Source organism: Chenopodium album, chromosome 18, assembly GCF_948465745.1.
Source record: "Chenopodium album chromosome 18, dcCheAlbu1.1, whole genome shotgun sequence".
Lineage (NCBI taxonomy): Eukaryota > Viridiplantae > Streptophyta > Magnoliopsida > Caryophyllales > Amaranthaceae > Chenopodium > Chenopodium album.
This window is the reverse complement of record NC_137851.1, coordinates 6,590,128-6,604,793: the sequence shown is the minus strand read 5'-3', so window position 1 is coordinate 6,604,793 and position 14,666 is coordinate 6,590,128. Positions and strand designations below refer to the sequence as shown.

General features: G+C 32.6%; 1 pseudogene; it reads left to right on the top strand.

Moving 5' to 3' along the window:
* Window positions 1-659: 659 nt before the first annotated feature.
* On the top strand, window positions 660-1,019 carry LOC145591675 (protein GLUTAMINE DUMPER 1 pseudogene; annotated as a pseudogene).
* The last annotated feature ends 13,647 nt before the right edge of the window (window positions 1,020-14,666 follow it).

Below are 14,666 nucleotides of genomic sequence, written 5' to 3'. Positions count from 1 at the left end.
ACATAATAAGCAATATTGTACTCCCTGCATTTCTTAATTATATGCCTACTTCTCTTTATTATGTGAGTAATAAATGAAAAAAATAAGTATATAATTAAGGGACGGAGGGAATACTAATTTATAATTATTATTTTTTTTCAAAATTCAACATATAGTCCGTAATTTTACACTTCGTATTAATTGTTTTTCCATACAATAAATTCCTTAAATATAGGACAAAAAATGTGGCGATACGATCATGTTTTTGCAATGATCATTAATTTCAAATATTCATTTTTTTTTTTTTGACAACCAAATTTCATTAAATGTGGCAACTTCCTAGAAGTTTCCAAGGGTCGTTAATACCAAAGAATGAGTAGTGCCCAAGTAAGAATCCCCCTTTCCTTATTAATCTGATCTTACATAGTTACATGCATACAAGGGTAATCCAGTAATTCTCATAAATAATCACGTCTATAATACTTGTACAACATTCTAACAATAAACCCTCTATAAAAAGCTAGCAAAGTAATCATTAACAAATCATTTTGATTACATCAAAAAAATCATCATTTCTCCTAAATACATTACCATCTTATTATTCACCTTAATTAGAGAAAAAAATTAAGACGATTAAGAAAGGGAAAGAGAACGACAGTATGATAATGAAGAATGCAACCATGACGACCCCTAAGGGAAACAACACCACGGTAAATGATGCCGCGACAGCCATACAACGTTCGTGGAACAACCCCGTACCATTTCTATTTGGTGGTTTAGCACTTATGTTATGTCTTATTGCTATGGCTTTACTTATCTTAGCTTGTTCTTTCAGAAAATATTCTTCCTCAAATGGCAACAATGTTGACGGAACTCGAAAAACGACGTCGAATTTACCGGCCCCGGCAAGCCAAAATGAGTCTAAATTTGTTGTGATTATGGCCGGTGATGATAACCCTACTTACTTTGCTAAGCCTCTTCCTTCTCCTATGATTATTCCTTATTCTACCAATCATCACATTGTTATAGGAAGAGTGTAACGACTTATTAGGTGCGTCGTGTTTATTTATTAGTCTTAGGTTTTAGGAAAAAAATACTGATTTAGATGAGAAACGTATAATGTAAACCAAAATTATAATTATATGTTCACTTCCGGAGTATTCTTTGATACAAATCCGAGCATTTTTGTTCAGCCTTTTCGTGTAGTAGATTGTTTCCATTACGATATTATGTGCAACTTCAATATTGTTTTGGACAATTTAAATGATGTGAATAATTTAAGTAGCTTACTTGGTCACGGAGTACTAATATGACCATTATGTGGTTCGAAAGTGACCTAGTTTATAACAATATATGGGCTATAGGGAATGATTGAGGCCCAAGAAAGGATCAACTCTAGTACAACTAGGGCAACTACACAAAGCAATATACAGCTGGAAATTAACCAAAAAGAGTAAAGTTATTATTAGCAATTGCATTCAGATTATTTCTACTTTGAGATTTTGAGTATTGACTCACTAGCTGGAACATTTATTAGAGATAATACAGCTGACAATTTACAGATATCCGATTACAAGCATGATTTCATGAATTAAAATAAATGCACAACAATATAGTCCTGGCTGATAAAATATTGGTAGCGTTTTATTTTTTTTAAAAAAATAAAAATGGCGAAATAAGAGTATAAAAAACAGATATAAGGACAATACCGCCTTTTTTTTTTTAAGGTAAGAAAAATAAACGAACATTGAAAAGCTCTACTCACAAGGGGAATTTCTAATGTAACGAGAATACGATATAATTGGTTGTAACAACAAAGACAATAAACGTTGTACACTCATATGTTAATCAAAGTGAAGCTAAGGTTCTTTTGAGCAGAGGCAGATCAAGTTGATGGTCAATACGAGGCTACGAGCTGGTAGCATGTTAATAATTCTGTTACCATTAAATAAAAATTAATAAAGATATATACGTGCGAGATTTACAAGTTCTCATATTAAAATAAATCATAATAGATTGTCAAACAAGAATAGATAAATAGCTTCTGAAAAATTTAAATGTTATATTTGTGGGACAAAGAGGTATAATTTTTCTATGAGTCAGCAACAAAATAAAAAGACGTATCGTGTTTTTATGGGAGCATGTTATTTGGCAAGAAAAGAGTAAGATGTGAATGTTTGATACTCCCTCCGTGTTTTAATAAGTGTTACTATAGACACCCAAATGTGTCTCCCCAAAACCAAACCCAGTGATGAATACCTTTTGCGTCGAATGATTATCAAATAAGGTGAAAGTGTGAAAGGTCAAGTGTTGCGGTTGGTTTTTATTAAAAATTCTTTCTTTCTGTTTTCGAAAACAACTCTATTTTATGAAAACAGCCAATCTAGTTTAGTTTGGTCCACGACAAGGGTCCAATAACAGTGTAGTTGGATGGGGCTTGCAAAGAGCTTTCTAACGATATATTATAAGCCCAATTCCAATGAATAATGAGGAAGTTATGGCCAAAATACTAAACTGGGCCCGGTTTGATCTTTACATGCGGCCCAATGATCTAGGGGAGGGCCTAATGTTAATTATTATTCCTAAAGTTATTAGAATTAATTATAGTCTTCTAGAATTCTCTAGAAGGTTCTCTTTAATCCTAATAAGATTAGAATTAATAATTATGTTTTGATAAGTTTTATTTGGAATAAAATATTATTTTATGAAAATACGATTTCAGTTTTCATACGGACTTTACAAGTCAATTTTGATTGATAAGTGGACTCCGTGTTTGAAAGCGCGTAGGAATCCAGGCTGTCGCCAAACGACAGGCTTGTCGCCACGCGACAGACCCTGTCGCCAAACGACAGGCTTGTTTGATTTATTATTTTCCTTGAAGTTACTAACGCGTGTATTTTGTTATTAGAAAGAGGTACGAGACATCCAAGTATGTAATCTTATTGCTCTATTCTTGTAGAAAGCATGTTTAAATTTTATTAATTCCTAGCATCATGTTAAGATGTTATTATTGCTTTCTAGTATCATGTTTAGGGTGCCTTTTACTCTTTTCTAATATCATGTTAGTATCATGTTAGGGCTAAAGCTTTGATATTTATTGCTTAGTGACATGCTAGGATTTGTTATTAATCTTGTTAGTATCACGCCTAGGATCTTGCTATTATTATGCTTTAACATGATTATTTCAATTATGATTGTTATAATGATGATTATGATGATTGTTATTATGTTGCTTGATGCTTATTTATTGTTATTGCTTGATCACACCTTTTATGCATGTTTAAAGGGAATTTGTACTTGTAATCACGCTTAATAAGATAATTAATAATCTTGTTTAGGACTAATATGATTATAATTCAAGTGATCGCCAATAATAGTTTGTTTGTGCATTAAATTCAGCCAACATAGATTAAACAGGTTTAGGGTTAACCTATTGTTTGCATGTTAGTCAGAAAACGCATATGAATACGAGAAGAATGAAGTAGAGGCCTATTTAGGGCAGGTTCAATCTCTTTTAGATTGGATTTGTACCTTCATCCCCGAACCCTATTTGGTTCATGACCTTTTGGAGTTGATGATCTCATGGATCGTTAAGGGGTGTAATCTTCACCTTGTGAACGGTTTACAAGTTCGTAAAACTTGTTGGCGACTCTTTTGCTCTAGCTTCCTTCCCTTTGGACGCCACCATGCTTAAGTGTATGATCACAGTGGGGTTCAAGCTTGGGGTTAATGGCTTGAAATATTCCCTACAGTTACACTTATCAAATCCGGCAAAAAGGTATATTAAAAATATTATATCTCTCTCCTCTCATGGTCTCCATCCACACCCACTACTACTTTTTTTTTATTATATCATTTCTCTTACATTCATTACTTTTCAATAAACTATTAACTCCACTATATTTCTTTTCCAAGTTTTAAAACTTCAACTACCCCACTTACCTCTTATTTTATTATAGTCAATTAAATTGCCTAAAACTATGTGTCGGTCAAAGTGTAACACTTAAAAAAACACGGAGGGAGTACTTTAGAACTAACAAGTCCGCAAATTATATAGCAACGCTCACGTTGCGCCGCGTACTTGGAAAATAGGTCCAAGTGCCCTTGAGGCCTTGAGGCCAAAGTTAATTTGGTTGGTCGCCACACGCTTGAAATTTGTCTTTATTTGGGATTTCATTATTGCAATTTTTGTGGTCCAAACACTACTATGATGGATTAATTTATGGACTAACATATTGAGATTTGTATTATACGTATACATTAGTTAGGTTAATTAATTTGTGAAAGATCTCCAATCCTATAGGAGTATAGGAGGATGAGCACAATTATCCAAATTAAGGAGGGTAGTTTTATTTTAGTTTTCTACAGGTTAAAAATAAAAATGTACTCCGTAAGTATATAGTGAGTTAAAACTTAGAAGAATATTATTAAAGCAAAGCAACATTAACTAACCTGCATATTTGAACCTAAGATCAAGTACATCTAGTGAGTTCAATTTTGATTACTCCAATTAAAGTAAATATATAGCATGCTTGGTGGAGTTGAAGGACACAAATTCGTTGGAGGAGGGGGATTTTTTTACCTCACCTTAGTAGCTTGTAATCCTTGTATATGCTTGTTACTTTATATCACTAACACACAATGAGCAAGAAACATGTTTCAATGCTATGAAGAAGTCAACACCTTTAATATGTACCGTTGGTCTAGTGTGTACAAAGTTGTACTCCAAGTACACAATAAGGTCATTTTTCCATCAAAAAAAGCCAACGAATTAAAATCCTAGAAATGATGACTTTTTTTCTACTTAATTGCACCATTGGTCCATCACTTTGATTGGTGGCATTAATATTATTTTTATATTTGTAATGGAAGGATTAGGTACAATAATTGATATAGATGTAGCAACTCGGAGATGTTTTTATTAATTGGGTGGATTATTTGGACTTTAAAATCACCATCTTACTTTAAATTTATAGAGACTAGTGGAAAAGTGCGTGGTAGCGGGTTTGCCACCACAAAAGATATCCCCACTTTAGTTTGAAGGTAACTCATGCATAATTAAGCCTTAAACCAAGGTCATTATATGTAGTTAATCCCTCAATGTTCTACAAACTATGATTAATTGATTAGTTATAATACTAAGATAATATATGCTTTATTTTTGTATTGCTCCGTGCATCTTTTTCATCTACGTACTCGAAGAATTTGTGATGTGAGTCAAGTAAATTATCATTATTATGTCATTAATCTCTATTATAGAAATTAGTGCGAAAGAATGAACATGTTGCATGTATAGTATCACTTATTAGCTAGCTTATTAAATTTACAAATAAGTGACATTGATCTTTGATCTATTTTGTAAAATTATGCCATCTATCCTTAATTGTGATTTGTGAGATGTATGTCATGTCGATTATGTGAGAATAAATACTTAATATACAGGTCAGAGACCATTAGGATTAAAATGATTTGATAATCTAAAGAAACGATTCTCTACAACAAAATAAGGGATCTTAAAACAAAGCTGATCTATAATTAATGAAATTTTATAGTTCTTACTTAACAGAATCTTCGATCATTGGACATTGACATATGCATTATTAAAAGATATACAATGAGAATAGAAGTTTTAATTTAATTTATTTTTTTTTGAGAAAAGAAGAATAGAAGATTTAATTAAGAATAAGCGTATAGTATATGATCCAATATATTATTATTAAATAATAAAAAACATCATATTTATATATATATGGAAATTGTGGTAGAAAGTAGCAACGACTTTTGATAAAAGCTAGCTAAGCTAAGGTATGTTTTTGTTAGAAATTAGATTAGTATTTTCTTAACACCAATACAATATTACAATTCAAGAAATTAAGGTGGATTCCTTGTCCTTAAGATCCATCAAGAAGACAATAATATTTTTTTAGTAGTTGCCTATTTCTAATTCTAGGAGACATTTATATTAAATAAATACATCTATTTGGTGCAACAAAAGTAAAGTTAAAGTTTACGTATCTTATGCCGTTATTCTAAATATTTCATATATAAATATAATCTAAATAAATAAATTTCTCTAAATAAATGATATTTTTTTTACTTTAGCTATCTATTTATTTGAAACGGAGAGGCAAGGGCTAGCCAAGTGGAGGTATTGAAATTGAAATAGGTAATCGAATAGGACACGGATCATTTAAAACAAAACTTGTTACATTTAGATTTTCAAGAGTTGGTAACTTGTTGAAATTATATTGAAAATTATAAAGGGTAATGCTCGGTATTAGTTTGTTGATCAAAGAAACATATTTACATTATAAATACATGTTGATGGACCACGTTGGTGTTGCAAATGGTTAAATGCACCCCATCATATGCTCCTGGGAAAACACAATTCACAATAAAAAGAACATATAATGCATCAAAGAAATAAAATAAAATATCATACAAACTTGTTCACTCAATGTATAAAATGAAAATACAATTCATGCTGATAGAATATATATGTTACAATGTTTTTTAGTTATTCAAGTGAAAACTAAAACATCATCGTATGTGTATGTGCATATATATTGATTTATTTTCCACGTATAGTCATATGTATTTGATTATATAGAACATATAAACTTATTACGACTTTTCTTTTTAAAAATACTTAACTAGTTACACATACTCCGCCTTTTGACACCCACCTCCAAAATTTACATAAATAAGGTGAAGACTTTAGATGTGTACATAGACTAAATTATGGTTCATGATTACTAATACGGCTAGCTGATCTGATTAACACCATTTAAACTCAACTAAATAACTAAAAATAAAATAAAATAAAATAAAATAAAATAAATTACAGAAATGGACAAATTATTGGACGCGACGGCTCGATTACGCAAAAGTAAAGCATCCAATTGTGAGAAAGGAGTCCCTTGTATTCGATGTTATGAGTAGAATGTTTTTGACAATTGGGTTTAACTTTTGATTTGTGGAATATTTGGTGCATGCATTATCGATTATTTATGGGCGCTGACAACATCAAATTATTACACTTTGTCTTTAATTTATTGGGACAACACTTGATTTTTATATGACCATTTTTTTTATATGTTGGGAGGCACTATTTTCTCATGATAAATAATGTAGCTTGCCATCTTACAACACAATCAATATATTCACATCTATAAAATCTATTAGCATTATGTATATGTCCCCTAAACAATATTTTTCTTAAGCCAATCCGTATATAAATTCTGATACAATAATATGTATTGTACAATTGAAGTGATAGTACCAATTGGTTGTTGGTGCAGTGGTGATTGGGATGCATTTGGCAGGGAGGATCTGTGTTTGATCTTCCGCAGCAATAATTGGGAGGGGACTGAAACCCAACCACTCAAAATTGATCCCCGAATCCGAATATTAGTCCAAAAGGTGAACTGGGTAGAAAAAAAAAATACAGTTGAAGTGATAGTGCATCATATTTTATGCTCTGATTAAGACAAGTTAAAATCTCTTCAATCTGACTAATTTTTTTTTTTTTTTTTTTTTACCACTAAAATTAGTTCATTAATGAAAATCATATTTGACTTAGACTCCGTTTTTCCGACGCATTATACACAAGTATTAGACATTGTTTTCCTAGAAGCATCATAAAGCAAGGCTTCTAAATGCTTTCCGTCCTATGTAGAAAAAGGCCTAGTTAGGAGACAATATTAATACTCCAATTGACAATCATGATGAAGAAATACAAGAATTAAGACACTATCTAGCATGAGATCATCGTGGTTCATAAGATTATAAATGGGTACACCTAATCACTTTTGGAGGTAGTCATTATAACCCACAAGTGTCAACACATAATGAATTTTGGCTTACACGTCACAGTGTTTCAAAATAAATACAACAATTTAACGGACACATTTATTAATGTATAAATTTGATCACAAATATCTTTTTTATGTCCAAAAAGTTATCTTAATCATAATAACTACGCTCTGTTCAATAATTCTTGTTATTTAGAGGGCGAAATTTAACAAAATATGAAAACTTAGAGACGAAGTAGTAAAAATAATACAAGTATATTTTAAATGAATATTGCGGAAGTTAAATTTAAACAAATCAAGGAAGCACCCAATTTCTCAAACAAATCACAACCCATAAGTAATTGTGATGACCCCAAAAACATGCATCATCATACACTAAAATCAAAAGCATTATACACTATACAGCATATTTATTGTGGTTTTTATTTAAATAATAACCCAAGATATATAAAAAATTAAAAGTTCATTCCACTTTCCACCATATCTCTATGAGATCATTAAACACTGTTGTTAGTGCAATTATTTATTGGACTACTATTAAATTACTTACCAGTTGTATTAATTAATACTTTTTGTACTATATATACTCTTAATCTCTGTCGCATTTCTCAAACTTCCATTCATTTTTACAAACTCAAAATTAAAAGCAAGAATTAGAGAGAAACCATAGAAAAATGTCATCAATGACAAACACAACTTCTTCTTCTTCAACACAAATTATGAGATGGAATTCACCAACGCCATATTTATTTGGTGGGTTGGCTCTTATACTAGGCATTATTGTTATAGCACTAGCAACATTAGCTTGCTCTTACATTTACAAAAAGAAGCATCAACCCTCTTCGTCCTTTGACGACACCACGAGAAAACCCGTGACCACAAACGACGATGACAAGCCAAAATTTGTTGTGATCATGGCTGGAGACGACAAGCCAACATATATAGCCATGCCTATCAACGCCGTCTTGCCCTCTCACGACGATTCCATAAATCATCCTCTTCCTCCTCCTCCTCCTCCTCCTCCTCCGGCCGCGGCTGCTGATACTCAAGTCTAGTCGACTAGTCATATGTATGTGCTACAAACGCATAGCAACAAAATTTTGTCCTTTGAATTTTATTTTATTTTTGTGTTTTTGGGTTTGTTTTATTGGTCCTTTGTTGGGCTACAATTTTGGTGAGATATGTATATTGAAGAGCATATACATGTTTTTGGATTAAAACGGTCAATTATTTTTGATAATTTGTAGGAGTGGTTTATTAGACCTTTAGATATAGAAAAGCTATATAATTAAAAGATTTTGTGATATCCAACATATTTTGTTTCATGGATACATCCATGCAATGAAACTCTTGATATTTACGATGAGTTTCGAAATTTTGAGCTAATTAAATGGATTATTAGTGCCTTTGTTTTAAATTAATTTTATGTTTAGAAATTGAACCTATAGTGAATTACAACCTCCCTTTATAAGAATTACTTGTATAAAATTGTTATCAAAATTAAATTCATATATTCTTCTCATCTGTATTAGATATTTCATAAGCTAAAGAAATGGATGCGAATGATGCACCAATACAGCCCGATTGGCCGATTGGGTCGGCTCAGATCGATTAACTAAGCTCATCGATAAACATTTAAAACCTTGAATTCACATTTTAATTGAAGCTTGGTATTTAGACTTCAAAAAGATTTTAAAAAAAAGTGTATACTTAGTTCTTTTGATTAGCATCTTTATACACGTATGAATATAAACAAAAGATATTGGAAAATGAAAATTAAAAATAATAATTACTAGTAGTTTTTTCTTTCTTTTGGAAAAAGTTATTCAAGATATTTGATTGGTTAAAAGAGCATACGCGACAACTCGACCATGTAACTATGTAAGATTGGTATTTGGTAACTACTAAAAACTATACACTTTAATTTTTCTCCTCTATTCCTCCTTGTTCTAGCTAGGAAAGTAAGGAACAGTAATAGGCGGAAAGTTGATGCTTAATAATGTGCTTAAACATACTGAATTTGTGTTGAACGCCCTACATGGCCTCGAAAATATAACTTCCTCCGTTTTTTAATATTTGTAACACTTTCTTAAAATGGAAATGTCACAATACGTGCAACACACTATAAATGAAAAGTTTTTTGGAAAAAAGTTGTACTCCCTCTGTTTCATAATATAGTTTCTGTTTTCTTATTTTGAAGATTCAAAATGATGTTCCTGTTTCCATTTTTGGATAATATGTAAAGACTATTATACCCTCGTTTTTTTAACTTTATTCATTGTACTCCCTAATTTACCCTTGAATTTTGCACATGCCATGTATCTTTTTCCACTTTCTCTCTCTAACTATTGTTTATAATTGTACTTTTCACTTTTATTAATGTATATCATCCACTTTCTCCTCCTATTTCTTAAATACCGTAAAAAAACACAAACAGAAACTATATTATGGGACGGAGGGAGTACTATATATATACTTTTCTTTTTTTATATAAAACTTGAAAAAAATATTCTTTAAATTTTTGGTTAAAAAAAATAAGTTAGACTAGATATAAATTTCATATCTACTACCTACAATTAATTAAACAAGATTATACATGACTAAGTTGTTAAAAAAAAAAAAAATCTCTTTTAGGTTATCGGAAATTTATATCCTATACATAGTCAAAGTAATTAAAATTTGTCCCAAATATTGCCTAGAAAGGGAGGGATTATTATTTTTGGTAGTTTATTTATTTTAGGAAATTATCCTTTGGAAAAAAAAAAAAAAAACTAGTTATATGATTTACTCCGTAGTAAACTAGTTATAGGTTTCCTAATACTCGCACAAATAGTGTTTATCTTGTTATTACAACGTTATATTGGTTGCCTATGTATCATGTTTTCGCTATTTAATCAAGTTCAATTGACAAAAATTCCAAGTAACCTTGAAAAGTCGAGGAATTTCTTTATTATTTCATTATCAGATCTTCAGCATAAATTTATTGATCCGGATCGAAGATTTTGTATAAAATCGGAAGGCATGGCCAACTCAGGTGTTATGGGTGATCCTCTAGTTCGTAATTTAAAGTCAGTTTAGTTTTAATTTTATTGCAATTTTTTAACAATAAAATTCATAGTATTATGGTTACAATTTTGTGCTTTGAATCTAATTTATTGTATTATGATTAAATTTTTGGTGCTTTGCAACATGATTGCTGTTTTTTTTTTTCAATTGTGTTTGGATTATGCAGAAATTCAAAAGAATTGAAGAGAAAGACCGGATAAGTGAATTGCCAGATGAACTCCTGTCAGATATCGTATCAAGATTAACATTGAAGGAAGCAATAGCAACTAGCATCCTTTCAAAGAGATGGACTGATGTTTGGGTATCATACCCTTTCCTTGACTTTGGATTTCTTCGAAAAACCTACAAGTATGATACTAAAAAGTCTCAACTTCTTGTGCATATAGTCAACAAAGTTTTGGAGAAATTTGATGGTGGAAAGTTAGATAAATTCAGGATTGTGCACCCGATGTCTGAGAGATTTAAGTCTCATATCGATGAATGGATTTCCTTTGCAATTCGAAATCGTGTTTCCGAGCTTGAACTAGACTTTGAAGGTTTTGACATGTATGATGTTCCTCTCCATGCGTTTGCTCGACAAGAGACGATGATACCAAATTGTTCCTCGAGAAGCTTTGTTTCTTTAAAAGATCTCCATCTCACGTCTGTAACCCTTTCGGACCAAGTATTTGACTTAATTTTATACAATTGCTCCTCTCTAGAAAATCTTCTTTTGTGTTTTACTCGTGGACTAGTTAACGCTGTTGGAGTATTTGCAGTTCTAGTAATGCAAATCGGAGAGTTACCAAGTGAGTGTGCAAGGAGTTAATGAAGGAGTGGTATAGCTCGCCAGCCAGCCGAGTATTGGGCCTTGCGAGTAGCTTGCGTGAGGTTTGTGATTATTTCCTTTTCCTTATTACTCCTATAAATACAACTCCTTGGTCATTATTCAATGTGATGTAAATTTCATTAATGAAATACCCTAAACACATAAACACAAACCTACCCTTTGAGATCTGAACAGTTCTTGAGTAATTCCACACTTCAGGTTCGGGTACACGAATTGCGAAGGAGAGTTGCGTTAAACTTGGGGGGCGTGCGTCATCAGGAAACCTGTACCGGTGGCGGCGTATTTCGCTTCTAAGGTAGTGGATTATGTTCCACGGCGCGACTATGAGTTTGAGATCTTTAATCAAGTATTTTTTCCCTTCATCTTCTCTATCTTGTCATTGGAATCGACATGTATTGGTTTATTTTGCCAGTAAAGTTGATGAGTTCATCATCTAAGGTGTATTGGTTTAAAGCTTGAACTAGTCGTGTATCATCTTGGGTTGACTTTCTTGATCAAAAGGTGTATGCAAAGGTTAGTTGTGTGGTATGTATTCAAGTAGTGGTGGATGAAAAATCCTGAACCATGTGAATAAATCTTGATTGACTAGTTGTGGAAAGAAGCATGTTAACGCGAGTTGTGCGCTCTCTTTGAGTCTGATATGTTTGAGAAGAGCATATCTTGCCTTGCTATTAGAAATCCATCTGTTGTAAGTATCTTTCAAGGTGAGTTGAAAAGTGGTTGATTGGAAATGAGTTGAAGGTAAGATACTGTGATATCAGGATTTATTCTGTAAGTTTGGTGCTGACCCACTTTTATGACTCACGTGGTTTGTTCTAAGTTTGTTTGTTTTGCAGTAAGGTTTCTTAAGCTTCCTAGCATGATTGATTGTAAATCAAGGGTGTGTATTTAAAACGCATGCACAGGTGACAACTTAGAAGATGAGGTATTTTTTACTCATGATGTTATATCCTTTGTGATATGAATGGTGAGTGGGGGTTAGATTTAAGTACCCATAACTTGTTATGTTAAGTTTTTCTTGGCATGTGTGTTGAATTTCTTGATGCATGTGTGATTTTACTATGGTTCGCATTGATAGAGTTCATATGCTAGAATGATCATAAGTTGTTAGCTTCACATGCATGTTGTTTATTGAGATAAAGATGTATATGTGTCTCAAAGCCAAGAAACAAGTACAAGATAATGAGATAAGCAGAATGGTTCTAGGCAGTAAGCCAATGAACTAATAAAGGTACGCATCAATCTCATTTTTGTGATGTAGAGAAAGTGTTTTGGTAAATTACATTTATCATGCTTAAGCCAGAGTTATTTTTATGATTTGGCCTTGATGTTTGATTCAAATGTGCTAATGTTTTGCAATCTAAATGATGAACAAATTATTTTTGACGTGAAGTGGTTTTGTTGTGAACTATATTGTTCATTCTGTTTGTCAAGATAGAATTACTCAATTATTGTTTGAGTTTCGATTAGTACAGGGATGAAACTTAAAGTGAGAAAGTTTTTCAAGTACTTGTCCAGTAAGTTCTAAGAGACGATGATTGAATGAACAACGATAATTAGTTGAACCTCTTCAGTGTATGGTTTTACATGATGAAGGGTGGTGCTCTGTTTCGAGTGAGCTACAAAATCATTTTGGTATACACTATCCATTATGAAGTAAAGGCTCATTAGATTGGATGTCGTGTGTCAAGAAGATGGTTGTTGCAAAAATAAATCTCTGGAAGTTTGTCCATTGTGGGGGTAAGTTTATCCTCATGTTCTCTATATTATTTTTCACTGGTGTCTATGTATGTTGTCAGGAACTATAAATGTAGTGACAAAGTTAGACAGATCTTGTGGAGGTGATACTCATGTCAGAGTATGTGAAAGCAAAGAAGAATCAAGCAGGTCCTTATACAAGGATGAAGCACAGGTAAGTGCTTGATTGTCTAAGGGAATATAGTTAAGATCCTATGGGGTATTTTAAATTATTCTAGAGACGAAGATTTAAAATATGAGTCTACGTTTGGAAGTGATCTGTCTTGATAACCCTCTAATTTATATGGTTATGAAATGCTTTGGTAGACTTGTTGCTTGATGTTTACAGGTTGAGCTTTAAGTGCTCTTAATATGTCCATAACCCAGGTTGGGTGGTCAATTGAGACAACTTACATGGACACACCGAAGTGTTTTAATTTGTTGAACTTTTGTTCTGAATGAGTCTAGAGCCTTGTTTTGGTTGACTCATTATTGGATTTACACCATTTATGTTTATTGAATCTATAACTCTTTTTAGTGGTTTGTTGACCAGGTGGATTCAGTAAGGTTGAACGTCTCTTAATGTCATTTGTCCAGTTATTCTTTGAGCAGGATTTGATAATGGTTCTTAAGTGGATTTAAGACTATTAGCCCAGTGGCCCTTAGAATAGGATTGATAATGACACCAAAGGTGGAAGGTTGAGCATTGCTTGCTCTTAATACTACTAGCCCAGTTGCTTGAGAGTAGGGAACGATAGTGATGCTCAAATGAATTAGAATCACTAGCCCTGATAATACTCGAGTAGGAACGATAGTGGTACCGAATGACTGAGGTTGGGAGTATCCCTTAATGCATCTAACCTAAGAGCTCGTTGAGCAGTGGATTGATAGATGCACCGTCGAGTTGATAGGGTAGAACTTTACGTTCTTAATGTTCTTATTCCATTGCATAGAGAATCTTAGTTTTGCAAGGTGCTTGAATGTGTTTTAAGCCTGCAGGAAAAGACCCTAGATATGCCGGAAATGTGTAAGTAATGCACAGACGAAACACCTACGTGAGTACGAGGGGTGGCCTCCTTCAAGGGAAAAATTGTGGTGTAGCTTTCCTGAAATACTCATGAGAGCCCAAGGTGTTGGCCAAGAGTGGCGGAGTTGCTCAAGTTCAAAAGGTGAAGTATGTGGTACATATTCCTTCTTCGCTCCTGGGAGTTCAAACCTTTGGATACTCACCAGAAGAGTGT